At 41.4% G+C, this 26,871-nt stretch overlaps 3 long non-coding RNA genes across 3 annotated transcripts; 1 reads left to right on the top strand and 2 right to left on the bottom strand.

The window, feature by feature from the left end:
• Positions 1–10,997: 10,997 nt before the first annotated feature.
• On the bottom strand, positions 10,998–17,584 carry LOC308475654. The gene is made up of 2 exons (XR_013985345.1): positions 17,414–17,584; positions 10,998–13,443 (listed from the first exon to the last, which is right to left on the bottom strand). It is a non-coding gene; the product is annotated as an uncharacterized lncRNA (long non-coding RNA).
• LOC308475665 lies at positions 12,423–16,102 on the top strand. Its single transcript, XR_013985357.1, has 2 exons — positions 12,423–12,462; positions 14,992–16,102. It is a non-coding gene; the product is annotated as an uncharacterized lncRNA (long non-coding RNA).
• A 2,930-nt stretch (positions 17,585–20,514) lies between the features above and the next one.
• LOC308476020 lies at positions 20,515–21,498 on the bottom strand. Its single transcript, XR_013985644.1, has 2 exons — positions 20,922–21,498; positions 20,515–20,735 (listed from the first exon to the last, which is right to left on the bottom strand). It is a non-coding gene; the product is annotated as an uncharacterized lncRNA (long non-coding RNA).
• Positions 21,499–26,871: the final 5,373 nt, after the last annotated feature.

Raw genomic sequence — 26,871 nt, 5'->3', positions numbered from 1 at the left:
GGCTGATCAAAGCTGCTCCTGCCTCTTTGGGGCTTCAGTAGCCCAAATGCTATGGGAAAGTAAGGACGTTCAGGCCAAATTGCATGCTTTATCCAAATATGATAAAGGGATGAAGATGGGAATTAAGCAAGAGTGAGCTGAGTTAGTTCGGGTTACCCAAGGCATAGAAGATCTGATTTTGCATCATTGGTGGGACATTTTCTCAGGTTGGAGCCCAATGATGAAAAATATTCTGAATCTACTATGTTCTTTTTGATTTCTGTAGCAATTTCATTTGTATTAGTAAGTCTTTTGTATGTCAGAACTCAAACTGTATGCAAAAATATAGCTTACGTTCAAAACTGTAGTAAAAGAGTGCCAGGGCATGGAGGCGAATTGTATATACCAAAGGGGTGGAATTTAGGGGGAACCCACTGCGGAAGAATTTTGTATTTCGAGGAGATAGCTTTATTGGTTTGTACAATTCGCCTTCCTTGCTTATTGGTGTATTCTGAAGGGATTAACCCTTTAGGACTCTTAAGGGTTTTTTTTGTTTGCTTTATTGTGTTGATTTGTCGCTTGTGCTTCAGAGATAAGTATTGGCAGGATGTGGGACAACCCATTTCTGGGCCATCTGAAGGCCGAGTTGCCTGCCAGCAGTAGTAGTAGTAATTATTATTATTGTTTATTATTTATTCAACTTATACACCGCCCTAGACCTGGAGGTCTCAGGGCGGTTCACAACAAGACCACAACATATAAAATCAAACCAAAAGCAGTAACCTAATAACCCCCACCCCCAAAAAGCCACATTCTAAAAGGGTGTTGGGTGTCAATAAGATCAACCAAAGGCCTGGTTAAAAAGGAACGTTTTTGCCTGGCACCTAAAGGTGGATAATGAAGGCTCCAGGTGAACTTCCCTGGGGAGAGCATTCCACAGATGGGGAGCCACTGCAGAGAAGGCCCGTTCTCATGTTGCCACCCTCCGGACCTCTTGAGGAGGAGGCACACAAAGAAGGGCCTCAGAAGATGATCTCAGGGACTGGGTAGGTTCATATGGGAAGAGGAGGTCCTTGAGGTATTGCGGTCCTGAGGCTTTATAGGTCAAAACCAGCACTTTGAATTGGGCCCGGAAACTAGCTGAAGTTTCCGAACTGTCTTCAGAGGCAGCCCTACGTATAATGTGTTGCAGTAATCTAACCCTGAAGTTACCAGAGCACAGACAACAGTTAGGCTATTCCTTCTTTTCTTTTCTTTTTTAAAAAGCTTTTTATTGAGTTTTTAGTTTATGATTCATATTCATATTCCATTCGTTCTTTAACATATATTGTACACATATATGGTCCAAACAGTAACAATATTTCTTCACAAGTGACTTCCCAACCACCTCATTGCAGCTTCCTTCTCTTTTCAACTGTGTTGTTTTTCCTTATTACCCTTCTACTACATAATCTACCTTATCTATCTGTTCTTTAATTTGCAAAATTTAGTCGAAACATATCAAGGATTTTATCTGAGAACAGTGTTTTCCCAGATACTCTTTAACACATTCCCACCCCTTTTTTAAGTTTTTGGTTTGGTTGGTTCCTAATTCCAAATACTCACACAATTTGGTTTGCCATTCTTCCTTTGTTGATGTCCTTATCCCCCTTCCAAGTTTTTGCCATTAACATTTTTGCTGCTGTTGTAGAACATGGGAACACCCTTTTTTATCATCTGAAATATCAATTCTCATAATGCCCAAAAGAAAGGCTTTCAGGTTTCTTCTCAAATGTTTGTCTGAACATTTTTAAATTTTTTTTATCATAGACAGTATTCCAGATTTTTAAAAATGTTGTCACAACCCCACCACATCGTTCCTTCCCCTTGATTACACCTCCAGCATACATTTTACTTTGATTTATATATTTTGGCCAATTTGCTGGGGGTCATGTACCACCTATATAGCATTTTCATGAAGTTTTCTTTTATTGTGTAGCAGGCTGTAAATTTTAAATCTTTTTGCCATAATCTTTCCCAAACCTCCATCTGGATGGAGTAACCAATATCTTTTGCCCATTTGATCATCACTTCTTTGATCTCTTCGTCCTTGACCTCCCAGTCCAGCAGGAGTCTGTAGGTTTTAGATAGTGTTTCCTTTTTGTTTTGTAGTAATTCTTTATTTAGCTATGATGTTTCTTTCTCAAACCCAATTTTCCTGTCTATTTTGAAGACATCATTTAATTGGTGGTATTGTAGCCAATCCATACAATAATGTCTGATTACTTCAAAAAAAAATTAGTTTGAGTTGGTTATGCTCTTCCTCTAGAATTTCTTTATAAGTTCCCCAATTTGTTTCCATATTCTTTCTCTTTACTGAGAAAGCCTCTAAAGGCGGCAGCCACCAAGGTATCTTTGGTTCCAGCAATTTTTTATATCTGTCCCACACTGTATATAGAGATTTTTGAATTATATGATTTAGAAATTCCCTATGTGCTTTCGCTTTATTATAGCCTAAATATCTGTTGTCTCATCCTTCTATGTCCAATATATCAGTATTTTGTAGAGTCATCCATTCTTTTAAACAACACAGACATGAGGCCTCATAATAAAGCTTTAGATCTGGTAATGCAAAACCCCCCCTTTCCTTTATATCCATTAGTAGTAGTTTATATTTAATTTGGGGTTTCTTCCCTTGCCAATTAATTTGGATAACTCCCTCTGCCAATCCTTAAAACTGTTGTGTGATATTGCCGAGGCCTGGTGCCTCCCTCCAACTCAGCGTCACCCCGGATTCATTCCTCCGGTCTCCCATCACGCTGATGTGGCCCATATCCAGGGACATGAGCACATGACAAGCAGAGTTCAAAACAGAAGCTCATCCAATCCCGCCCCCTATAATTGGGATCATCTGAAATAGAAACAACATTTTGGCAGCACATTCATTTTAATAGTTGATATTCTCCCCCAAAGCCACAGGTTTAATTTGTTCCTAATTTCCAGATCTTTCTTGATCTCTTTCCATGTCTTATTGTAATTATCAATAACAACAACAACAAAGACTTTATTTGCGTAGCCAACAGGCCATAGCATCAAAGGACAAACACCGACAAAAATACATTACAAATATAGTTACCATATAATCTTATGGCCTATTAAAACCCTAGGTAAAAGCTGGATTATCATTCATCAATGACCCTCTGTCCCATGGGCGGCGGCCTTTTCTCTGGTAGATTGTTCCAGGTCGGTTAAGTAAATAGATCAGCCAAATTGAAAGATTATAAATATAAATGGTCAGGACAGGGAGAAAGATAATAATAACCAGATGCAAATAAGTTAATACTCTCAGTACTTAAAACTTGGCAGAGATAATAAAATACTAATAATAAAACATAATAATGATAAAATCCTAAGCGAGAAATCTGGGTGACGACACTGATGTCATTCAGATGGCAGCTCTCAGTCTCATTGCTCTCTCGATAAATTTAGCAACCTCCTCTGTTGTCGAGCTGTTCTGGTCAGCTAGGAGTGAGAACAATTTGGCTTCACAAGAGCGGCCCGGGATGGCAGATAGGAGTGGCGTGATGGTCTCGTCCCTGAGATCTTTATATAGGGAACAAGACAGGAGAACGTGTGACACAGTCTCTACGTAGCCAGCTCCACAGGGGCAGAGCCGGTTCTCGAATGGAATTTTTTGATATCTACCTTCAAGAACAGCTGAGGGTAACATATTTAGTCTGGCCAATGTAAAGGCCCGCCTGAGTTTTGGAATAGTTAAGGTAGACAAATAAGGTGCCCGAAAATCAAAGTGGGAGGGGGGCAGATAAGCGTACCAAGCACTAAATTTCTTAATATAAACCAGATTATTCTGCTGCTCAATAGCCTTCATGCGCTGGTCAATAATGGTTTTTGCCTTGGGGAGACCCATTTTCAGGAGATGCTGTGCTTGGAGGCCACATGTAAGCAGTTTTCGATGCACTAGTTTGGACCACCGACTTCTATGAGCATCTCGTGCTACTAGAGGTAGTAGTCCGGATGGGTTTAAATTTAAGCGAAGCCAATAGTTGAATGTTCTTAACCAGGTTCGGATTTCGACGGAGGGGAGGCCAGTCTCCAGCCATAGGGCCGCGTTTGGTGCGCATGGTGGAACGGCTAGAATCTGTCTTAAGAATTTAGACTGGACCATTTCAAGTGTGCGGCAATGATTTCCCGTCCAGATTTGGGCCCCATAGAGTAATTGCGCCAAGGGTTTTGCTTGGAAGACCTCCAGAGCTGCTGGGATATGTCTGCCCCCCTTCGTAAAGTAAAAGCGAGACAGTATTTTGGCGCTTTGAGATGCTTTTTCCCTAGCATATTTATGATGGGGCCTCCCAGGTCCCAGATGACTGGAAAACTACTCTGGGGTATTTGAAAAGTTTGACCTGTTCTATTGGCTGATTGTCCATCTCCCATCTGTGATGTCTGTGTCTCCTAGCGAAGACCATGACTTTGGTTTTTTGGTGATTAATCACCAGTTGATCTCTCCTGCAGTAGGCTGAGAATTCTCTTAGTAGCCTTTTGAGGCCTACTTTAGTTCGTGATAAGAGAACCGCGTCGTCCGCATAGAGGAGCGCTGAAATTGATTTTTCGGCCAGTTTGGGGGCATGAAACTCCGGGGATGTTAGGTATTTGACCATGTCATTTATATATAAGTTAAATAAGGCCAGGGCTAAAATACAGCCCTGCTTGACTTCTTTGGTGGCTGGTACAGGGCCAATTAGTTGCCCATTTACTGAGGTTCTTACATATAACTTGGAGTCTTTATAAAGGCTTTTTATCAAGAATAGTAATCATTTGTCAATGTTGGTAGCATTGAGTTTAGCCCAAAGTTTGACTCGTGAGATCGAGTCAAAGGCCGCCTTCAGGTCAATAAAAGCTGCGTATAGAATCCCGCGTGTTTTGTTGACATATTTGTCAATGAGGTGTGCTAATACAAAGCAATGGTCTATTGTTGTTCTGCCCTGTCTGAAGCCGGCTTGCTCCTCTATTGTAATTATCATTAAACAGATTAATATTTTTTGCTGTGATCCAAATTCCCAGGTATTTAATTTTTTCCGTTATCAAACCATTCTTTGTAATTCCTGTTTTTCTTGGTCACCCATATTTCTTACCAACAACTTTGTTTTATTTTTATTCAATTTAAATCCTGATACCTGACCAAATTCATGCATTCTTTCCAGCGTTTTTGGGATGCTTTCAAATGGATTTTCTGCCATTATAAGATTGTCCACAAAGGCTTTTAACTTAAAAGATTTATTTCCTAATGTGATTCCTTTGATTTCCGAGTCTGTTCTTATAGCTGTTGCAAGTATTTCCAGGACCATGATAAACAATAATGGAGAGAGCGGGCAACCTTGTCTGGTTCCTTTCATTATTTGGAAGCTCTCTGATAACTCATTATTTATTATTATTTTGGCTTTTTGATTCTTATAAATTGCTTTTATTCCCCTTCCAAATAGTTGCCCTACTCCCATTGCTTCTATAGTTCTTTCCATAAATTTCCATGAAACGTTACTGAATGCTTTTTCAGCATCTACAAACATCAAAGCCACTTGCATATCTGGTCTCATCTCTAAATATTCTAGAATATCGATCACCATTCTCATGTTGTTACTCATCCGTCTTCCTGGAAGGAACCCTGCTTGATCTTTGTTAATAACGTCTTTCAATATTTTCTTTAACCTATTTGCCATCACATTGTTAGAAGGGGATTTTCTACTGGTGGCAGATGACAGAGACTGTGACACCATGAGACTGGTGTAAAACCAAACTAAATAAAGGACTTTATTTCAAAACAAAAAACAGCAAAGCTTGTGGGTGTTTTCCTGCAGGCAGAGTTCAAACTGCAGTTTTTCTCCTTTTGTAGCCATGGCCAGCTGCAACCAATTAGCCCAGAGCTCACAAAAACTGTTCTTAAAGGTACAAACATCTTTACTGTTTCTTTGCAGAATGTGTCTTTCCCAACACACATATGCAAATAATTTGTTGTCATTGTTCAAAAGTGATATTGGTCTGTAGTTTTTGACTGATGTTAAGTCTGTTCCCTGCTTTGGGATCAATGTTATAAACGCTTCTTGCCATAATTCTGGTATCAGCCCCTCTTTTAGGATCTTATTCATAGTTGTCTTAAGTAGTGATGATAGTACTTCTTCTAGTTTCTTGTAGTAGATTGCTGACAGTCCGTCCGGTCCTGGAGATTTTCCTAACTTCGCCTTGGTTATTGCTTGGTCATCATCATCATCATCATCATCATCATAACAATAGCCACAATAGCCATAAAAAACCATAAAAACATCCGGCACTTCAGATACAATAAACCATGATCACTTCTCCTAAAAATTATTTGTTGCATAAAATACAAAGGCAAGGGGTTCTCAGGTAGGATGTGCCAGCTTAAATGTCCGAATCACCTTTTCAATTGACCGCTATTTTTTCTAGTTCTTTTCTCCTGATCTTCTTAGCTGCCAATGCATATAGTGCTACTTTATAAGTTACAAAGTCATCAGTATCACTCAGCAGCCATATCACCCTTTCCACCCTGTTCGAGTGTGTTCCATTGGTGAGCAGGGGTTTTATTAACCAGTCTCTTGGTTCTATGTATAGCGGACATTGCAATAAATAGTGGTACAGGTCCTCTACGCAAGGTTGCCCACACGGACAAAGTCTCTCCTTCTACTGTACTTTGCCATACCGACCATCCACCACCGGCGAGGCAAGTCGGAGATTTGTCAAATAACTAGCTTGGATGTGCTCCATTTTGATAAGTGGGAACCATGGTGAACTTTCGTTTTTTGTTTTATTTATTTATTTATTTATTTACCAAAAAAAATGAAGCAAACAAACAAGCAAACATACATCCTATTTGTAATTAAACCAATCTTGATAACATTAAGCAGCTTCCTCAAATCCCCCTGGTTGAATTTCATTATATACCATTTTAACAGTTTTCCAAAATCAATCTTCTCAAAGAAAATTTATCTTGATCACTTAACATCTTTCATTCTTTCTAATCTGGCCTTAAACACCTTTATTCCTATCCTAACATATTTAAGTCCTAAGCCTAACTCATATTTGCAAGCTTTTCCAATTAAGTTATCTTAACATATTTAGCTAAATAGTCTTTGAATTTTATCCATTCTTCCTGGTACTCCTCCTCCTTCTGGTCGCAGACTCTTCCAGTCAGGTCGGCTAGCTCCGAAAAATCCATCATCTTCGGCCATGGTGAACTTTTGGTAGAGGTAATCCTGGTTAAATCCCTTTCTGCATCGGACCTGAAGAGACGATCTCTTAAGTGCCTCTTACCCATCTTCATGATCACCTGAATATCTTGTAATTGTTATTGGGTCAAGAGGCATCGGATGCCATCCTTCCAACATTTGGTCTGTTCCCATTCTGTGTGAGCCATAACGGGGAATCTCTCCTCCAAGAGAGATTGAAGTCCTTTCACATAATTTAGACACAGATAGTCAGTTCTAGCCCTTATTGTTGTCATGTCCACTTCCACGCGGAGAAGAGCAGCTGGGGTCCCATTGGGGAGCGAGAGCACTTTCCTGAGGAATTTACTCTACACTATTTCTAAGGCTTTGTTAGCATTTGGATCCATGCCCCATATTGCTACTTTATGAAGCATCTGGGAAGCCACTTTACTGGCATAGATTTTCAACACAGGTTCTAGTAACTGGCTACCCACCATAAAATAGAATTTCATCAATGCCCCACAAGCTTTCTGTGCTTTGAGTTTCACAGCCTCAATGTGTCCCTTCCATGATAGCTTCTCAGTGAAAAGAACTCCCAGATACCTAAAGGTGCGAATCTGCTCAAGATTCTGCTGGTCCATTTTCCATTTGAAAGTGGGGCTACGCTTCCCAAAGACCAAAATTTTGTTTGTTTGTTTTTTAAAATAATATTTATTGAATTTTGAAGAGTTACAAAAAGAAAAAATTAAAAAAAACCAGCATATTTAAGAAATACAAAATATCACATCACAATAATAAAAAAAAAGAAACAAGAAAGAGAAAAAAAGGAAAAAATACAATGAATCTTCCCATAACTTATCTTTCATTTACTTATTTCCTTGACCTCCTCACACCTCTTTTTTGTATTCTAGTTCAATTAGCTATTTCAGCAAATCCTTTCCATCTTTTCCAGTTTTTGTCCTCTATTTTATCTTAATATAATGTAACTTTACTTTCCCTCCTTCACCATTTAGCAATCTATTTTTTCTTAATCCTTTATAGCATTTCTGCTAAAACCGCATTATTTCATTCCAACATCCTTCTAACATTCCTTAATTTTACAATGTTTCTGTAAATAAACTTTAAATTTCTTCCAATCTTCTTCCACCAACTCTTCTCCCTGGTCTTGGATTCAGCCAGTCATTTCCGCCAGTTCCATGTAATCCATCACCTTCATCTGCCATTCTTCCTGGGTGGGTAGATCTTGTGTCTTCCAATACTTCGTGATGAGTATTCTTGCTGCTGTTGTGGCATACATAAAAAAAGTTCTATCTTTTTTTGGCACCAATTGGCCGACCATGCCCAGGAGAAAGGCCTCTGGTTTCTTCAGAAAGGTATATTTAAATACCTTTTTCATTTCATTGTAAATCGTCTCCCAGAATGTCTTAATCCTTGGGCACGTCCACCAAAGGTGAAAAAATGTGCCTTCAGTCTCTTTACATTTCCAACATTTATTATCGGGCAAATGATACATTTTTGCAAGCTTGACTGGTGTCATGTACCACCTGTAGATCATTTTCACTATATTCTCTCTTAGGGCATTACATGCCGTAAACATCATACCTGTGGTCCATAACTGTTCCCAGTCAGCCATCATAATATTATGTCCTACATCTTGTGCCCATTTAATCATAGTTGATTTCACCGTTTCATCCTGAGTATTCCATTTCAACAGCAAGTTATACATTCTTGACAAGTTCTTAGTTTTGGGATCTAACAGTTCTGTTTCCAATTTTGATTTTTCCACCTGGAAGCCAATTTTTTTATCCAAATTGTACACCTCCATTATTTGGTAATAATGGAGCCAATCTCGCACTCTATTTTTTAGTTTTTCAAAACTCTGCAATTTTAATCTGTCTCCCTCTTGTTCCAAAATTTCCCAATATTTCAGCCAATTGGCCTCCATATTGAGCTTTTTCTGAGCCTTCGCTTCCATTGGTGACAGCCACCTTGGGGTTTTATTTTCAAGCAAATCCTTATATCTTATCCAGACATTAAACAGTACTTTTCTGACAATATGTTTTTTAAACGTTTTATGTGCTTTAACCTTATCATACCACAAATATGCATGCCACCCAAATACATTGCTAAAACCTTCTAGGTCCAACACGTCAGTATTTTCAAGAAGCAGCCATTCTCTCAGCCAGCAAAACGCGGCCAATTCATAATAAAGTTTAAGGTCTGGCAGGGCAAATCCACCTCTTTCTTTAGCATCAGTTAATATCTTAAATTTTATTCGAGGCTTCTTGCCCTGCCAGACAAATCTAGAAATATCTCTCTGCCACTTCTTGAAACAATCCATTTTATCCAAAATTTGCAATGTTTGGAACAGAAACAGCATCCTTGGCAATACATTCATTTTTATCGCAGCAATTTGGCCTAGCAATGATAACTTCAAATTTGACCATATTTCTAAATCCTTTTTCACTTCCAACCAGCATTTTTCATAGTTATCCTTAAATAAATTCACATTTTTAGCAGTCATATTGACCCCTAGGTATTTCACTTTCTTGACCAATGTTAATCCTGTCTCCTTCTGAAACCTCTCTCTTTCAATCCCTGTTAGATTTTTCTCTAAAACCTTAGTTTTCATCTTATTCATCTTAAAACCCGCAACCTGACCAAATTCTTGAATCAATTCCAGTACTCTTTTGGTACTAGATTCTGGCTCCTGTAATGTCAATACCAAATCATCGGCAAATGCTTTCAATTTGTACTGTTTAGCTCCGACTTGTATACCTTTAACCATTTGGTCCCTTCTAATCTGTTTAAGAGAACCTCCAAGACAGATATAAAAAGCAATGGGGAGATTGGGCAACCTTGTCGTGTTCCTTTCTCTATCTTAAATTCTTCCATCACTACATTATTTACAATTAATTTAGCCTTTTGTTCTGAGTAAATTGCACCTATACCATTTCCAAAACCTTGGCCAACCCCCATCCCAAAGACCAAAATTTTGGTCTTGGAATAATTCACGACAAGCTCTTCCTGCTTGCAATACCAACTGAAAGCTGTGAGCAGATTATTAAGAGCTAATCGGGAGAGTGATAGGAGCACCACATCATTGGCGTACAGCAGACAGAATATCTTCCTATTACTAATTGATGGAGCGGGAGATTGCTTGGTGAATTTCCATCATTGTTATAGGTGAATTTAAATATTCAATTTTATCATTTGTGATTTTTGAAAATTTACTTTCACTTAGATATTTTTCTATTTTCTCGTCATCTTCTTTTCTTGATTGATAAAGATCTTTGAAATATTTTGTGAAACTTTAAATTACTTGAAATATTAAATTACTTGACATCCATATCACAACTATTCTCACTGCTGGTTGTTTTGCATCTGAGAAGTGAGTAAATTCTTTCTCGTTTGGGTGTTTAAGTCTTCAAACATCCTCTAAGTTAAGGTTCTCCACCAGTTGGAAGAAGATCAGTGGTGGTCTTCCTTCTTTAGATTCTTTTTCTCTTACTGTTCTATCTAGTTCTAATAGAGTTACTCAACTGAAGTCACCTAATAGTGCTATCTTTTCATTACTATAGTCCAGCATTCTTTCCTCCAGTAATTTATAAAATTCTGCCTTTCATTTGGAGCATAAATTCCTATTATAATAATTTCCTTTCTTTCATATGCTATTTAAACCACAATTCTACCTTCATCCTTAAATAATAGTTTCGGATCTAATTTTGGATTAGCATAGATTACAATTCCTCTTTTATATATATATATCTGATATAAAGTCTGTACCTTTTTTTTAAAAAAAAAAACTTCCCAAGTAACATCCTCTGGGAACTACCATCCAAGTAGGACTGGAACCATCACAAAGTGGTGCCACCCAACCCTAGTTCAGTGAGTCACTCCAGAAGGATACCATGGTCGATAGTATTGAAAGCCGCTGAGAGGTCAAGAAGAATTAACAGGGATGTTTCCCTTGTCCCTCTCTCGACAGAGGTACAGGGCGACCAGGGCAGTTTCTATGCCAAAACCAGGCCTAAACCCCAATTGAAATGGATCCAGAAATTCAGTTTCTCCCAAAAGCACCTGGATCTGGACTGCTACCACTCACTCCAGAACCTTGCCCAAGAAAGGGAGATTAGCAACTGGCTGGTAGTTAGGTTTTCTGAATACAGGGAAGGTTTCTTAAGGAGCGGTTTTACCACTGCCTCCTTCAAACAGGCAGGGACCACCCTCTCTCATAAAGAGGCATTGATCACTTCCCTAATCCAGTCAGCTGTTCCCTCCCTGCTGTTTTTTATCAGCCAAGAGGGGCAAGGGTCTAGAGAGCAACTGGTTGCCCTGACTGATCCAAGCACCTTGTCCACATCCTCGAGACTTACCATCTGAAACTCATCCGACACAACAAGACTAGACAGTACTCTGAACATCCCGTGAGATTCATCTGCTATAACAGCAGAGTCAAGGTCTTGGGGGATGCAAGCAATTTTATCCTCAAAATGCTTTGCAAGCAAGTCACAGTGAGCTACTGTTGGTTCTATCACCTCCTTTGGGCCAGCCTGTGCCCCATACAACCCGGAAAAGCTCTGCCAGATGACGTAATGAGGATGCAATGGAGGCAGAAAAGTATGCCTTCTTTGTTGCCTTCACTGCCACTAGGTAGACTTGATAATGAGCCCTTACGAGTCTTCAGTTGCATTCATTTGGATCTTGAACTTGCATTCAAGACGTTTCCCAGCTTGTTTCTTTGCCCTAAGCTCTGGAGTATACCAGGGGGCCAATCGGGCTTCACAAAGTGGGAGAAGGCACTCAGGGGCGATTGTGTATTGACACCATTTTGATGTTCCAGAGGTTGGCCATTGGCCAGGGCTTCGACAGGAGCACCAGTCGTATCAGCCGGAAAATCCCCCAGTACTGTTTGGAATCCCACTGGATCCATCAGCCTCCGAGGGCAGACCTTCCTAATAGGTCCTCTACCTCTGCGGAGGGGAAATGGTGCTGACATACTAAATCTCAACAGGAAGTGATCTGACCATGACAAGGGACTGATGACAATGTCCCTCACCTTCAAATCACCCCCTTCTTGCCCAGTCGAGAAAACAAGGTCCAGAGTGTGGTCTGCCTTGTGCATTGGGCTGGTAACATGTTGGGACAGCCCCATGGTTGTCATGGTGGCCATGAAGTCCTGAGCCGCCCCAGAGCCAGCTGCCTCGGCATGGATGTTGAAGTCTGAGAGTCCTCAACACTGTCTCCGAGACCAGCTCTATCAGTTCAGGTAGGGAGACTGCTGGGCAGCGAGGCGGGCAGTAAACCAGCGGAATCTCTAATCAGTTCTGATTGCCCAATGCCAGGAACACACACTCTGGTTTCCCTCCCAACTGGACAGAGAGCCTGGAGATTGAGAATCTCTACAGATCATAGCAACTGCCCCTCCCCGACCCTTGAGTCTGGCATGGTGCTGCAGGTGGGCACAGCTGGGTGACACCAACTCCACCCTGTTCACCCAGCCAGGTTTCACTGATACATGTCATATCAGCCTCTTCATCCATAACCAGATGATGGATGAGTTAATTTTTTTCCTGGGCTGACCTGGCATTTAACAGCAGCAGTCACAGACCTGAGGGCTGGCTGATATGACAACTGCAATTCCCTATAATAGAGGAGGAGCTGGCATATGGCACAGTCACTAACTACCTGGGCCATGTGGTCCTTACCTGGTCTGCGTCTCTTCCCACATCATACCTCCCCCTACCCGGAACCACTGCAATTCGGGCTCCCCCGGCTCTTCCCCACTCCTCTCCTGCCAGGCACATCCCACCCAATACCCTTACAACTCGTTTAAAAACAATGAATTATGTTGGCCCCTGTTTATTAGTTACAACATATAGAGCACAACAGGCTGAATAGTAATGTTTGTAACAAATTTCTTTACTGGTTACTTCCTAACATACGAATCAAGTCCAGGATGTACACCATATACAATCCTTAAGCAAGGTATATAACCTATTGAATTAAATCCAATGCAGATCTATTTCTTCCTTTCTTAATACATTCTTGTTTGAGTTCATATATTACACAGTCCTCAAATGTGGTTAAGGAAAGGTCCCTGGAATGTCACAGACAATACAGCTGATGAGGCTGGCTAGCATAGGTAGCAGACACAGGCAGGCTGGCTCAGGCAGCTGGGTTGGGTAGAAGAAGGTTTCCGGATATTTCCTTGTTTTGCCCCGAAGGGCTTCCTCAGCTGTTAATAGTTCTATATAATATAAATATAAACACCTGGTAATACAATGATTAATATTTGACATGTAGAAATTACAAATATAAATCTGTTACATCCTGACTAAAAAATAGAGTTAATACATTATTAAGCATTATCAAGCATTAGAAGATACAGAGGTTGTACATACCATCAAAGTGTGTAACAGATTACGTAAGCAATGATTCTTGGACGATTCTCAATAGTAATGGCCAATGAGTCTCAATACACCATTAATAAGCAAAACAGGTGATGAGACAGGTATAGATAATTAACCTAAATGTAATCTTAAAGGAATATGACCACAATGGTGTGCCACAGGCAGAGCTCTTATATAATATATATTTTACATAGCTTGTATGGGATATGTCATTATAAGAAGCAGGTATAGTCCAATTCAGTATTTAAACCTAAAGGATGAAGAGTGTTGAGTAGGAAAACAAATCTGCTTTCCTTCCTGCATTTTTAAGAGGTCCTTGATAGGTCCAAAGTACAAACAATGCCAGGACATCCTCAGTGTGTGATTTTTGGATGAAATGGGATACCAGAGGAGCATCCACAATTCTATTTCTGATCCTAGAATGATGTTCCGATATCCTGGATTGGTCTTGTGGTTTGTCCCACGTATAATAAACCACATTTGCATTTTTTATATATAGATACAGTGCATGCAGTAGCACATGTGGCAAATGATCGTATGGTGAATTTAAAACCCTCACTGTTGGCGAACTCTTTTACTGGAAGTGCATATCTGCATGCAACGCAGTGTCCGCACTTGAAAAAAACCTCTCGGGGCTGTTATTAAAGTCTGTTTAATAGATCAGTGTGTACCAGTATATCTCAAAGGGATCTAGTGTGTCTTTTGCCGAAGAGTGGAGCGACCTCGCAACCAGGAATCTCTTTTAAGATATGCCAGTGGCGTTTCACTATTCTCTCAATGTCTCTCATCATGTGACTAAATTCTAAGGAAGAATGGATTCTCTTGATGTTCTCATGAATGTCAGTCTGGGTTTTTAAAAGTGTGGATCTATCCTTAGTTTTAGTTCTCTGTATGGCTGCGGACACCACCGTACGTGGATAACCACGTTCTAAAAGTGCGGTGACCAACTTGCAGGAAGTAACCAGTAAAGAAATTTGTTACAAACATTACCATTCAGCCTGTTGCGCTCTGTATGTTGTAACTATTGCATCTGCATAACAAGGTATTGTATTTGTTTTGGCCCCTGTTTATTAGCCTAGCTCACCTTGCAGGTGATGTAACATCCTCATACCATCCCAATAATGGCTTCTGGAACAGGAGAGATAATATGCCAGCCATCACATAGCCACTCGGGCTCTCAGGTATATAAATCTCCCTGATGGGATCTAATGTTTTGGGCTTCAGTGTAGGCCCTGACTTGGAGAGGGCTGTGTACTAGCCAGCTTTAGTCTCTCTGTTCACATTCCTTGGAGCTCTGAATAACTGAATGGGAAAGTATTTTATCTTGTTTGTGCTCTGTTATTATGCTTTAAGACTGTTTCACTGCCATTTATTCTGTATTCAAGCTTGCTACTTAATAAAAGGACAGAACTACTCTCCACTAGTGTTATCGCCCCTGAATCCGAAAGAACTATTGCGTTTGGCAAAACAGCGAATGGCCGTGTATTCACAGGCTTCATCCTGCAGACCTAGATGCCAGTTCACTGCTTCAAGAAATATTTCTGATTTGCATATCTGTTCTTGAGTTATGATGCAGATTATATCAATCATGCTGTCAAGCTAAAAGATGCCCTCTATTAAGCCCTTGTGACAAGGGAACCATTACTTGAAATGGAAAGGCAATAAAAACTTCAACGCGCTGATATGACGCTGATCTACTTTGTAATAATGTTTTGAGCAGAACTCCATTCATCAAGGGTTCTGGCTGAGATTGGGTTGTTTTCTAAATAGTAATTCTAAGTCGTTTTAGACTTAGAACCCAAAATCTGCATGAAGGTGTTAAAAAAAAGAGATTTTATGTGACGGAAGCTAGATACGAATTGGAAACAGGAAACCAGTACTGAAAGTCAGCTTTCGTAGTACATGTCCAAATAAGGATGTTGGTGTGTTCCAGTTAACCCATTGTTGAATGAATTAGAAACAATTGCTTGTGAGCACAAAATAAAGTCATATTTGTACAAGTGAAAAACATTTTATCAAATGCAGAGATGAGCAAAACCACTGTGTTATATTCTCAAAAGTGTTGACACAGGGTAGAATGATTTTATCCCTTTTCCTACCAATGTCCAAATTGACTGAATGTTATACAAGAGCTGATATCACACTAAGCATGTTTAAAGAGGCCCAGCCCGAGTGTTAGAAACTGAGATATGAAAGCTAGGAGCTAAAAGGCACCTTAAACCTAGGTTATGAGTGCAACAATGGAATGTCGAGGCGTGCTTTTTTTTTTTTACCTTGTCATTTTTTGGGAATACTAAGCTTTTATACGTTTCCCCTTGAAACCAGCTTTGAGGTGAATTGAGCAAATGAACAGTTTAGTAATGTGTACACAGCCTATATTTGAGTCTTGTATGTATGTCCTCTACCTTGTACCACACATCTTTTCTAGGGGATTGGGTTCTAGTGGTTGGCCTCCCTAAGGCATTTATTGTCTCAATTAAAGCATTTGAAATTTCATTTTGTGGATGTACATATTTTTTTAAAAAAAGAATAGTCATAGAGACCACATTGTAAGTACACAGCAATTACAATGTTTGGGTTATAGAAAGCCTTTTAATTAGGAACATCGCCCAGATATGACATCGTTCCAATTTGCCTTGTACAACCATTATACAGAAAGTATTGCATATGTACACAAAAGGCTTTCAGTGCTAATGCACTAGCTAATTAGGTAATGGATCTAATGAGCATTTGCACAGAAACAGTCAGCAGCAGAACTGTGGTGGTTTGTTATCACACTTGGCTGTGGACATTAATATTAGGAAAGGATGATCCAACTTGAAAATAGTGCTATGTAAATTGTCTTTTCAAAAAACAGTTTATCAACTACTAAGGGTGTTCCCTGGAGTACAAGATTTGGTTCACACAATTCAGCACTTTATAAAATAGCCAATTCAGAGGCAGCCTAACTGGTCTCCTTCATTCCTCTCAACACTTTTACTATTAGGGATTTTTAAATTTATTTTTATACTTTCACTTTTTTCCTATTGATGGAAGTGGGTGAAATTTTCAGGCACAGTAGCCGCTTCAGAGTGGATGAAGCCTGCCCAATCATAGGCATTTTTACTGTGTGTGCTGGACACGTCTAAAATGTGATTATTATTGTTCCATAAAGGAAAAAGTGTGATGCACCAGAAATAAAAGAGAATGAAAGCTAATGCTATTTTAGGCTGCATCAACAGAAGCATAGTGTCCAGATCAAGGGAAGGAATAGTCCCATTCTATTCTGCCTTTGTCAGACCACAACTGGAGTACTGTGCCCAGTTCTGGGCACCACAATTTAAGAAGGATATTGACAAGCTGGAACGTGTGCAGAGGAAGGTGACCAAGATCATAGAATTGTAGAGTTGGAAGGGACTCCGAGGGTAAATTAGTCCAACCCCCTGCAATGCAGGAGTCTCAGCTAAAGCATCCATGACAGATGACCATCCAACCTCTGCTTAAAAACCTCCAAGGGAGGAGAGTCCACAACCATTCAAGGGAGATGATCAAGGAAACCAAATCTTATGAGGAATGGTTGAGAGAGTTGGGGGACGTTTAGCCTGGAAAAGAGAAAACTGAGAAGTGATATGATAGCCATATTCAAATATCTGAAGGGCTGGCGGAAGATGGAACAAACTTGTTTTCTGCTGTTCCAGTGGTTGGGACACGAACCAATGGATTTAAAATTCCAAGGAAGTAGATTCTGATTAAACTTTTAGAGGAACTTTCTGGCAGTAAGAGCTGCCTGACAGTGGAATGGACTACAGTAGAAGGTGATGGACTCACTTTCAGTGGAGATTTCTAAACAGAGTTTGGGTGGCCATCTGTCAGGGGTTCTTCAGATGTGATTCCTGTATTGCAGGGGGTTGGACCTGCAACCCAAGTGAGAAGGGTAAGTTAGTAAGTGATTGGAGAAATCACTCTTTGTCGGAAACCCTGGGGAACTGCTGCCATTCAAGAAGCAACTATACTGATCTATATGTGCAAATAATATGACCTGGTATAAGGCAGTTTCCTTTGTTGTCAACAAGGAAACATAAATACCGAAAATGGAAGGTCCTTTTCCTTTGCTGAGTGAATAGTAAGCAAATGCACTTTCCACAAAACTCTGGTTCTTCTGAGTGAATGAATATATGATGCCCATTTTCAAGAAAGATGGCCATCAGGGTCACATACAAGAGACAAATGCCCCAAGCCAGAGTATGAATGGACCTTGAATTCCATTGAAATGAATGGAACAAGTTAGCTATGATGAAGATGTCCCCTGATGCCAACAGCAATGCAACTTTGAGTGCAACTCTAGACATGTCTGCTCAGAAGTAAGCCTCACTGAATCCGATGGGACTATTTCCCGTGTAAATCTGCATACGACTGCAGCATTTCTCTGGACTGGGTTCACAGTTTAAGCAAGCTATGTCTGTGTGATATTGCACTGGATCTTCCCTATTATCTCTTCCCCTCTCTGTAGCATATAATTCATTTTAAATCTCACAGGCTTCCGATTCAGCAGCAGCTAGCTGCACTTAGAAACAAATTTGTCTGTCTGATAGCTGAAAAATAAGCCTTAATTAGATAGCAATATATGTTCCCATGGGGCTGTTACAGAAACACTCCTGATGACATCGCAGCAGGAGCATTATTTCATCAGTACTGCTTACTTGCTTTGGTAAACATCCGATCAAAGAGTGAAATGACTGATGGGAAGATTATATTGCTCTCTGTTCTTTTTCAGAAAGGGGATGTGGGAATTTGAATTTGCCTGTGTAGTGCCAATCTGCAGCACGCCATGAATGATTGTCCACTAGTCGCAGTGGTTACATTTTAGTACTGGACCACACTCTTGGTGTGGGGCTTAATCCTGCTTCCTGTTCTAAACAAGCCTAGTCATTGAGAACCAACCCAGCGTTTTGGTCTAAGAATCCCATCAGTCTCAGCCAGCAATCCCATTCCTTGAGGGAAGATGCACTGGTGAGCCTTGCTCTTGTATAAGATAACAGGTTTCTAAATCACAGTCTACTCCTTTCCCTTCTTCTACTTGGGGAAGCAAAGTAATTCAGGAGGTGTGCATGCTGTGCAGACAGATAGCTTATAAATATGGAGCATTATATTAAGAGGTTCTCTAGAATTTGAAGAATGTCCTTTTGCCCTGCACTGAGCACCAGGGGACAGCCCCACCCAATACCCTGAATGGAACATATGGTTATGAACTCTGCTGCTCAACACAGACCAACTTTTGATATTAAGATGAAAACGAAATATTAGCAGTTTTTTGCACACTTCCTTGAAGTGAATTGCTTGTTTATTCACGCACCAACAATTATGCCCTTATTTATCGCTTAGGAATTGCTTCCATATTCTCCATCAAGCATACATGAGTATCGTGGCACAAAATCCTATTAATAATATATAAATCAAATGATTGCAGTACTTGCCCAATACAGAACAGTATATCAGGAGTTAGAAGCATATCACTGAGTGGCTTTGATTTCTTTATCCGCTGGGGGAAAGGAACGTTTTAAAACTGATATTGTTGCTGCCCGTGCCTTTGCATTAGGCAGAGTTACAGTGCCATCTAGAGGTTTCAAGAGGCTATAATCAACAACACCAACAGCGCATGAGGGTGTAGAAAACAAGCAGTGGGTTTCAGATATTGTGGAGGGTGAAAGGAGGGATTTCGTCGAAAGGTGAGATGTATGCAAGATAAACACTGTGTCAATTCACCACAGCAGCCTCCTAGCTTTGTTCAGCTAAGCTACACTCTGTAGAAGAATAACTCCTTTGTAGAAGAATTTCAACATGTAGGTCAGTGGTGGAGTGGCCTGGCAGATTGAGATATATCGCCACCGCTTGGAATATAAGCATACTGCAGGAGGAGGGGGTGGTCCCCTGAAGTTCTGAAAGTGAGAATGCGGTCAAAACCATTTCACGCTATGTTTTGGATTTTTCTTGGAAGAGTATGGCACACAATTCCAAAAGATTCTCATTCACTTGAAGTCTGGGTTGAATGGCAGTCACCTCTCGGCCCCCACCAGGTCCGCTGCCATTTGAGGAAGCCTGTTCCCAGGTAGCACAGAGTGTACCTCTCTGCTCAGCCCCATCTTTAAAAGAATTTGCTGCCCCTGGATAAAGGGGGGTGGGTTTTCTCCTAGGCTTCCCCTTCATCGATCAGCCTTCCTGAGCTCCTCTGAAGCTTTGCAAGGTAGAATAGGTTATGGCTTCCAGGCATGAAGGTGTTAAAATACAGAGAAGCAACCCCAGGTTTAGGAAACTAGAAAATAGTTCACCAAGATGGAAAAGACAGATAATGCAATGCATAAGTTGCAGGAAACTAGCACATTCCCTTTTGGAGCAATCCAATAGCCCTGGATGAAACAGTCCATAAACTCAACCAGGCTCTCAGGAGAATCTTACTCTTGAGTAGCAGCCTTTCTTCCTTGTACCACATCAAAACTGCTTGTCTCCAGGCTGGCTATCCCAAGATACAGTCTCCACTTGTCAATCATATGCTCCACTCAGTGTCACAGAACCCCTGAAGCCAAGATATGAGCCATCTTGCACTTCCACAATGGCGTTTCATTGCCTTGATAGCTGAAACTCTCAGCATTTGCTAGGCTTCCAAATTAACCCTATAATCCGCATTGAACAAACAAGTGAAAATATGCATCTGATATTATATGCAACAGTTTGTACCAACCGTCTGTTTAAACAAAGCCTAGAAAATATGCATTCCCGTTGAAGTAAAATGCAACAGCCCATAACAGTAAAGTACAATTTCTTCCTCTTGACAAAAATCCTATCTCATGAAGAAAAAAAAACCTCAGCAAGGGATATATCCTGTAAATGTCTGCTCCTGGGGGACATTCCAATATATCTGCATTACAGAATAATGTACAGTGGTACCTCGCAAGACGAACGCCTCGCAAGACGGAAAACCCGCTAGACGAAAGGGTTTTCCGTTTTGGAGGCGCTTCGCAAGACGAATTTCCCTATGGGCTTGCTTCGCAAGACGACAGCCCATAGGGAAATATCCGGGACAGCGGGGAAGCGCAGCGCGTCTTCCCCACTGTCCTCGGACCTCCTCCGAAGCCGGGCGGTGGGGCGGGAACGCCTCTTCCCGCCACTGCCGGGCTTCGGAACGATGCTCCGAAGCCGGGCGGTGGGGCGGGAACGCCTCTTCCCGCCACTGCCGGGCTTCGGAACGGTGCTCCGAAGCCGGGCGGCGGGGTGGGAACACCTGCCCCCGCCGCCCGGCTTCGGAGCATCGTTCCGAAGCCGGGCGACGGGGAGGGAACACCTTCTGAAGGCGGGCGGGGGGCGAAAGTCTTTGTTCCCCCCTGCCTGCCTTCCCGGGAGAGCGGAGAAACACAGTGCGTTTCTCCGCTGTCCCGGAGGGCTTTTGAAGGCAGGCGGGGGGAGCAAAGACTTTCGCCCCCCGCCCGCCTTCAGAAGAGGTCCAGGACCTCTTCTGAAGGCTGGCGGGGGGCAAAAGTCTTTGTCCCCCCTGCCTGCCTTCCCAGGGGCTTTTAAATCGCCCCGGACAGCGGAGAAGTCCTCCGCTGTCCGGGGCGATTTTAAAATGCCGCCCGCCAGCATTTTAAGATCGCCCGGACAGCGGAGAAGTCCTCCGCTGTCCTGGGGTTTTTTAAAATGCTGGGGGTGGGAAGAAAAGCCCTTGTCCCCCCCCCAGCCTTCAGAAGAGGTCCGGGGACAGACTGTCCCCGGACCTGGTCTGAAGGCGGTTTCCCTAGGAACGCATTAATTGATTTTCAATGCATTCCTATGGGAAACCGTGCATCGCAAGACGAAAAACTCGCAAGACGAAGAGACTTGCGGAACGAATTAATTTCGTCTTGCGAGGCACCACTGTATCAAACAATGATAATTTTGTATAGAATAGTCCTGATATTCTGACAGGGACAGGGGGCAGTGGCAACTGTTTGAGTGACATTTTGTGTTACAAAAGATCATGAACAAGCAGGCTTTCTGAGCAAGGAAGGCAATTTGCCGGATCGTTTCAGCATGAAAAACTGATGTGACAGGCTTTTGCTTATTTTTCACCAAGCAGTAAAATAACTCCCGGCTTCAGCTTCATGCAGGTGCACAGCATGGAGTAAAACAGGCAAGGATGAACTCTAAGAGCTTAATCAGACTCTCAGAGGGGAACAGGAAACTATATGTTGACAGCTCACTGATGGAAATGGCTTTAGCAACTACGCTGGCAGACGGGAAGCTTTCTCTGTGCAAAACCACTTCACTCACACATGCACACAAAAACAATGCCAGTTTCATAACCTCAAGATCCCTGGTGACAGGTTGACTAGCAGTTGCTGCCAGAAAGTTGACTTGAGTAGAACCTGGGTACTTGTCATCTTTGGCCTCTGTGACCTGACCCACTCCACCCTTGCAAGGGAGGCAACTAGGCCTTTTCCTTTGGCTGGCTGGCTACTCATTTAGAAAAACCTCTGTGGTCAGGAAAGCAGGCCAAGATATTACTTGGAGGGCAGCTGCATTGCTTTTTCAGACCTTTTCGCTCTCTCTTGTTTGCAGTTTGCACAAGAAGTGTGCATGCACACGAAAGCTCATACCAGTAACAAACTTACGGTAGTTGGTCTCTAAGGTGCTACTGGAAGGAATTTTTTTTATTTTGTTTCGACTACGGCAGACCAACACAGCTACCTACTTGTATCTGTAATTCTTGTATTTTTAATTTCCTATTTTAAATTAGTACTAGCTGCTGCAAGAGTCAGTTACTTGGCAGGATACGAATTTTGCAATAAATAAAGCTGAATGTTAACATTGTCATGAAATTTTATTTTAAGCCAATTTGGAGCTGGAGTTGGAGGGGGCAAAGTATCTGCAAGAATTTTGAAGAAAGGTGCATGAATTGTGGTAAATTTCAAAGCTGGAACATGTGCAGCGGGCAACCAAGATTAGAAAAGATCTGGAAACTAAGCCTTGTGGGAAGTGGTTGAAGGAGATGGGCATGTTTAGCCTGGCAAAGAGGAAATTCAGAGGTGATATGATAGCCATTTTTCAAATATCTAAAGGGCTATCACATGGAAGATGGAGCAAACTTGTTTCTGCTGTTCTAGAAGGGAGGACACAAACCAATGGATTCAAATTGCAAGAAAGGAGATTGTGACTAAACATCAGGAAGAACTTTTCCTCATTGGAGGTTTTTAAATAGAGGTTGGATGGCCGCTTGTCAAGGATGCTTTAGTTATGATTCCTGAATTGCTGGGGATTGAACTAGATGACCTCTGGTATCACTTCCAACTCTATAATTCTAGGATTATATGAAATTACAGCATTGAAATTACACAGAGGGGGTCAGTAATCTCTAGAACATCCAAAAGAACTCTGCTGGACGGCTCCTAGAGGATACAATGCAAGCTGCAAAATGAGCCTTCTTCACACCTGACACTGCCACATGGCGGGCAGGATTACATGCACTAAGCAGAGTTTGGTCAGCTTTGGTGTGAGACTTATGCCACTAATGCTGCAGTCTTGATCTGGCTTGCTTCAAAACCTGAAACTCCCCCCAAATACCAAGGAATCACTTGGGCTCCAGAACACCAGAGGATGCTTGGGAGATATTGTGTAAACCGCCCATTCCATCCTGAAAACAGACTTTCAGACTTCCGGGGTGGCGCCATCGGCAATGGCGGACTCCCTCTGAACCGGAGGGACCAGCTCCGCGCGAAACGGGTCTTTTCCGCTGCGGCGAAGCGGGGACCCTTTTAGAAATCATAGGCGGATGAAGCCTGTGACCGTGGGACTCGGCGGGCACCCTTAGCGCCCCCCCCAACCCGCAAAGGAACCCACTAATGGGCTCCGAAGCGAAGAGGGGGAAGTGGCACGGTGCTGTGAGTCAATTGCTTTTTCTGTGGAGCGAAGCCGCATAGCCGTTGCCGGAGAGCGCTGCCTTTTTCCTGGGACAATTTGGCATCTAAAATAATCACCCGTGAGTACTTAAAAATTGAACAATTGGACTTCAAATAAGAACTGGCGATTAGAAAGGAATTGGACTTAAAAATTTACCTTAATTTGGTACTGAAACGGGAAGGTCTAAACAGGAAGTCAGCCTTCCGTTTCCTTGTAGTCAGAAGAAAGCAAAGACAATGTAAACTAGAGCTTAGAAAATCACTTTCAAAGGATTGGTTTTCACCATTTAAAATCGTTGAACCCCCCTTCGGTAGCAGGAGAAGAAGGGGGAACTTTTTTGGACTGTTTAAACCTGCAGAAGTGAGTTTAAAGTAAATTAACTTTCCACCATCCTGATCCTGGAGTGGGGTGTCAGAATTGACGTTTGAAGCTCATTGACCAGAGACAAATGTTTTTGACAGATAGTTAAAAGAAGAGTAACATTGTGATTCCACTGTTTCCTTTCGCATTTTAAAGGAACAAATATTGACAAAATATCTTAAAAAAAGAAACTTTGTTGCTATTGTCCTTAAAAGAAAGAACAACCAGAAGTTTTCCCCCTAGAGGGGGACTGTGAAACTGTAACTAATTCTAGGGAGCTTGCAGCTGCCACAGATTACAACCTTGGGAAAGGACTTGTGACCTTGTAGGACAATGTTCTCAGAAGCACTGTTGGGTGCTTTCTGCAAAATAAATGCCCTATTGGATCAGTTAAGCCAGAAGACGGATTTGATGACTAATGCGGCCAGAACATTTGAACAGGTAGTGGGAAACTATATGGAGCCCACCCAGGAACTTAAACAGAAGTGTGCCATGACAGAACAGTTGAGAGAAGAGGATGTTGCTGAATCTTGGGCGCCAGAAAGGGAGGAACTTTTGGCCCTGCAGGAAAATGAGCCTTTGGATCTGATAAATGAACTTGGAAAAAACCAGATTTGGAAAGATAAAGTTTGGATTGATTTGGAAATGGGGGGTTGGGCTGACCCCCCTATGCAGAGATGTTTGGACTTTCCAAGTCTGGCAATGGGCCGTCAGATGCTTGGAGCTGTGGGGGCTCTCAATTTTGGAGGGAATTTGAAACATGTCTTAAAATACCACATGGAGTCTAGTCTGGACTATGGGAAAGGGGCTGATTTGTTGAAAAGGGTCAAAAACACTACCAAGCTGGAGTTCCCACGAGTGAAAGGAAAATATGAAGAAGAGCTGCGGAAGGGACATGGAAGAGACTTGAAGGCCTCGGATATAAGATCACCAGGTTAATGTGCCAGACTAATGGGATAAAAAGGACTGACAAACCCGGGACCAGGAGGAAGGGACACTGGAAGAAGATTGGATTGTTCTTATTTCTTTTTTCTATCATTAGGAATGTTTTATAAAATTGATGAATGTTAGAAAAATGTTGAAATGAAATTACTTGGCTCTTGTAAAAATGTTTAAAGAATTAGGTAAAAAGGTAATGGTTATGAGAAGTTGGTAAAAATAAGATTTAAGTCTTAAGCTTTAAGGTTTTTTATAAGATAAGATGAAAATAGAGTAAGGCAATGTAATGACAGAATACTATGACTTATGAAAAGGATTTGCTGTGACAACTATTAATCAAGATACAAGAAAAGGGAGGAGGAGGTCATAGAAAGAAGGTAATGAAAGTGGAGAATTTGAAAATGATGGCTTTATTTTTTTTCTTTTTCTTTTTCTGTTTTGTTTTTCCTTGTAATTTAAAAAAAACACCTCTTTTTTCAATAAATATCATTTAAAAAAAGAAAAAGAAAACAGACTTTCAACAGAGCCATCAACTTTCTCTGCTGGAAAATCCCCCAGATCATTCAGGAGCACATAATCGGGTATCATCAGAGGGCAGGCCATGTGAAGGGCCCACTGCCCTTCTGTACTCCTCAAAGGTGATCAGTGCTGTCAAAGTTGGTGGCGATAAACATCTGGCAAGCAGATACATGCATATTTCCTTGTATGTGAGTACTCAGTATGCTGGGGTAGGGATGCAACCTTACCTAACCTGCAGTAGTCCATCACCATGACCATATTAGTGAGAAGACCCATCAGTGGTGGGAATGAATATGGAAATGTGGCCTAGAGCTGGACACCTTCTTGCATAAAAATCAGTATGGTTTTTTTGCCTGTAGGAAAGGGACTTATGGGTAGATCATTATCACCTTCCCCCTCTCACATTTGACACTGTAGATCTACTGTGTAAAGTGGCACCTTTTGAGTATCCGGTTTAGAAATCAATGAATTTTTTTTAAATCCCAGCTCAGTAATTTCTGTACTGGATAGTTTTGGATGAATCAGTACCCACTGAAGTAAAATATGCAAGAATACATTCTTGAGCTTACTGTAACAGAATAATAAAATGCACACCGTGCAACCTTTGGCACTTGCATGTGTGTGTTTTTTTCTGTTTATTCATTTGATACAGAAGATTCAAATAAAAATTAGCCACAGATCTCCATCTACAGGGAGAGAAAAAAGAGAAGACTATAACATAGGGTTGTTGCAACATCAGACATAAAGAAATCTTGTTCCCCACTCTAATGTTACATTTTACATTGCTCTATAATGCTTCCTTCACAACTTGCTTGTGAGATTGATAGAATAGGAACATTATTGAGCTATGAGGAACTGGAACTGACAGACCACTGAGTAAAACCTGGCTGAACAAAATCTTGAGCCTAGCACCCCAACATTGCAGGAGAAATCCTGTGGAGCAGTTTGCAGGTAATTGGATCTCCTGTGTTCTGAATATCACATGTAAGAGTTTGCTGTGGAGCAGTTGTCCTTCCTTGGACCAATGTATCACAAACCAATTGCCGTGTACACTATTCCAGTTGCTGGACTGGATTGTACTTGCAAGACAAAACCAATGACCCTTGTTCACTTTGCCAAAGACCTGTATCTAGCCCCTTCCATTTTTGACAGATGATCATACTATTTGTTGGGTGCGCGCACACACACAAAATCCTTTTGAATAAGCATACAGTGGTACCTCGGGTTAAGTACTTAACATGTTCTGGAGGTCCATTCTTAACCTGAAGCACCACTTTAGCTAATGGGGCCTCCCTCTGCCACTGCGCTGCCGGAACACAATTTCTGTTCTCATCCTGAAGCAAAGTACTTAACCCGAAGTACAATTTCTGGGTTAGCGGAGTCTGTAACCTGAAGCGTATGTAACCTGAAGCGTATGTAACCTGAGGTACCACTGTATCTTTGTGTAGCTCGTAATCATCTTAATCATGCTGACAAAAGATTTTAAATATATTTCAAGAAATGATTCAGTCTTCACTTTTCTCCCCCACAACCAACCACTA

Source organism: Podarcis pityusensis (genome assembly GCF_964106645.2).
Source record: "Podarcis pityusensis genome assembly, chromosome: 4".
NCBI classification, from domain to species: Eukaryota; Metazoa; Chordata; class Lepidosauria; order Squamata; family Lacertidae; genus Podarcis; species Podarcis pityusensis.
The sequence above is the reverse complement of the archived record's forward strand: the minus strand, read 5'-3'. Positions and strand labels throughout refer to the sequence as shown.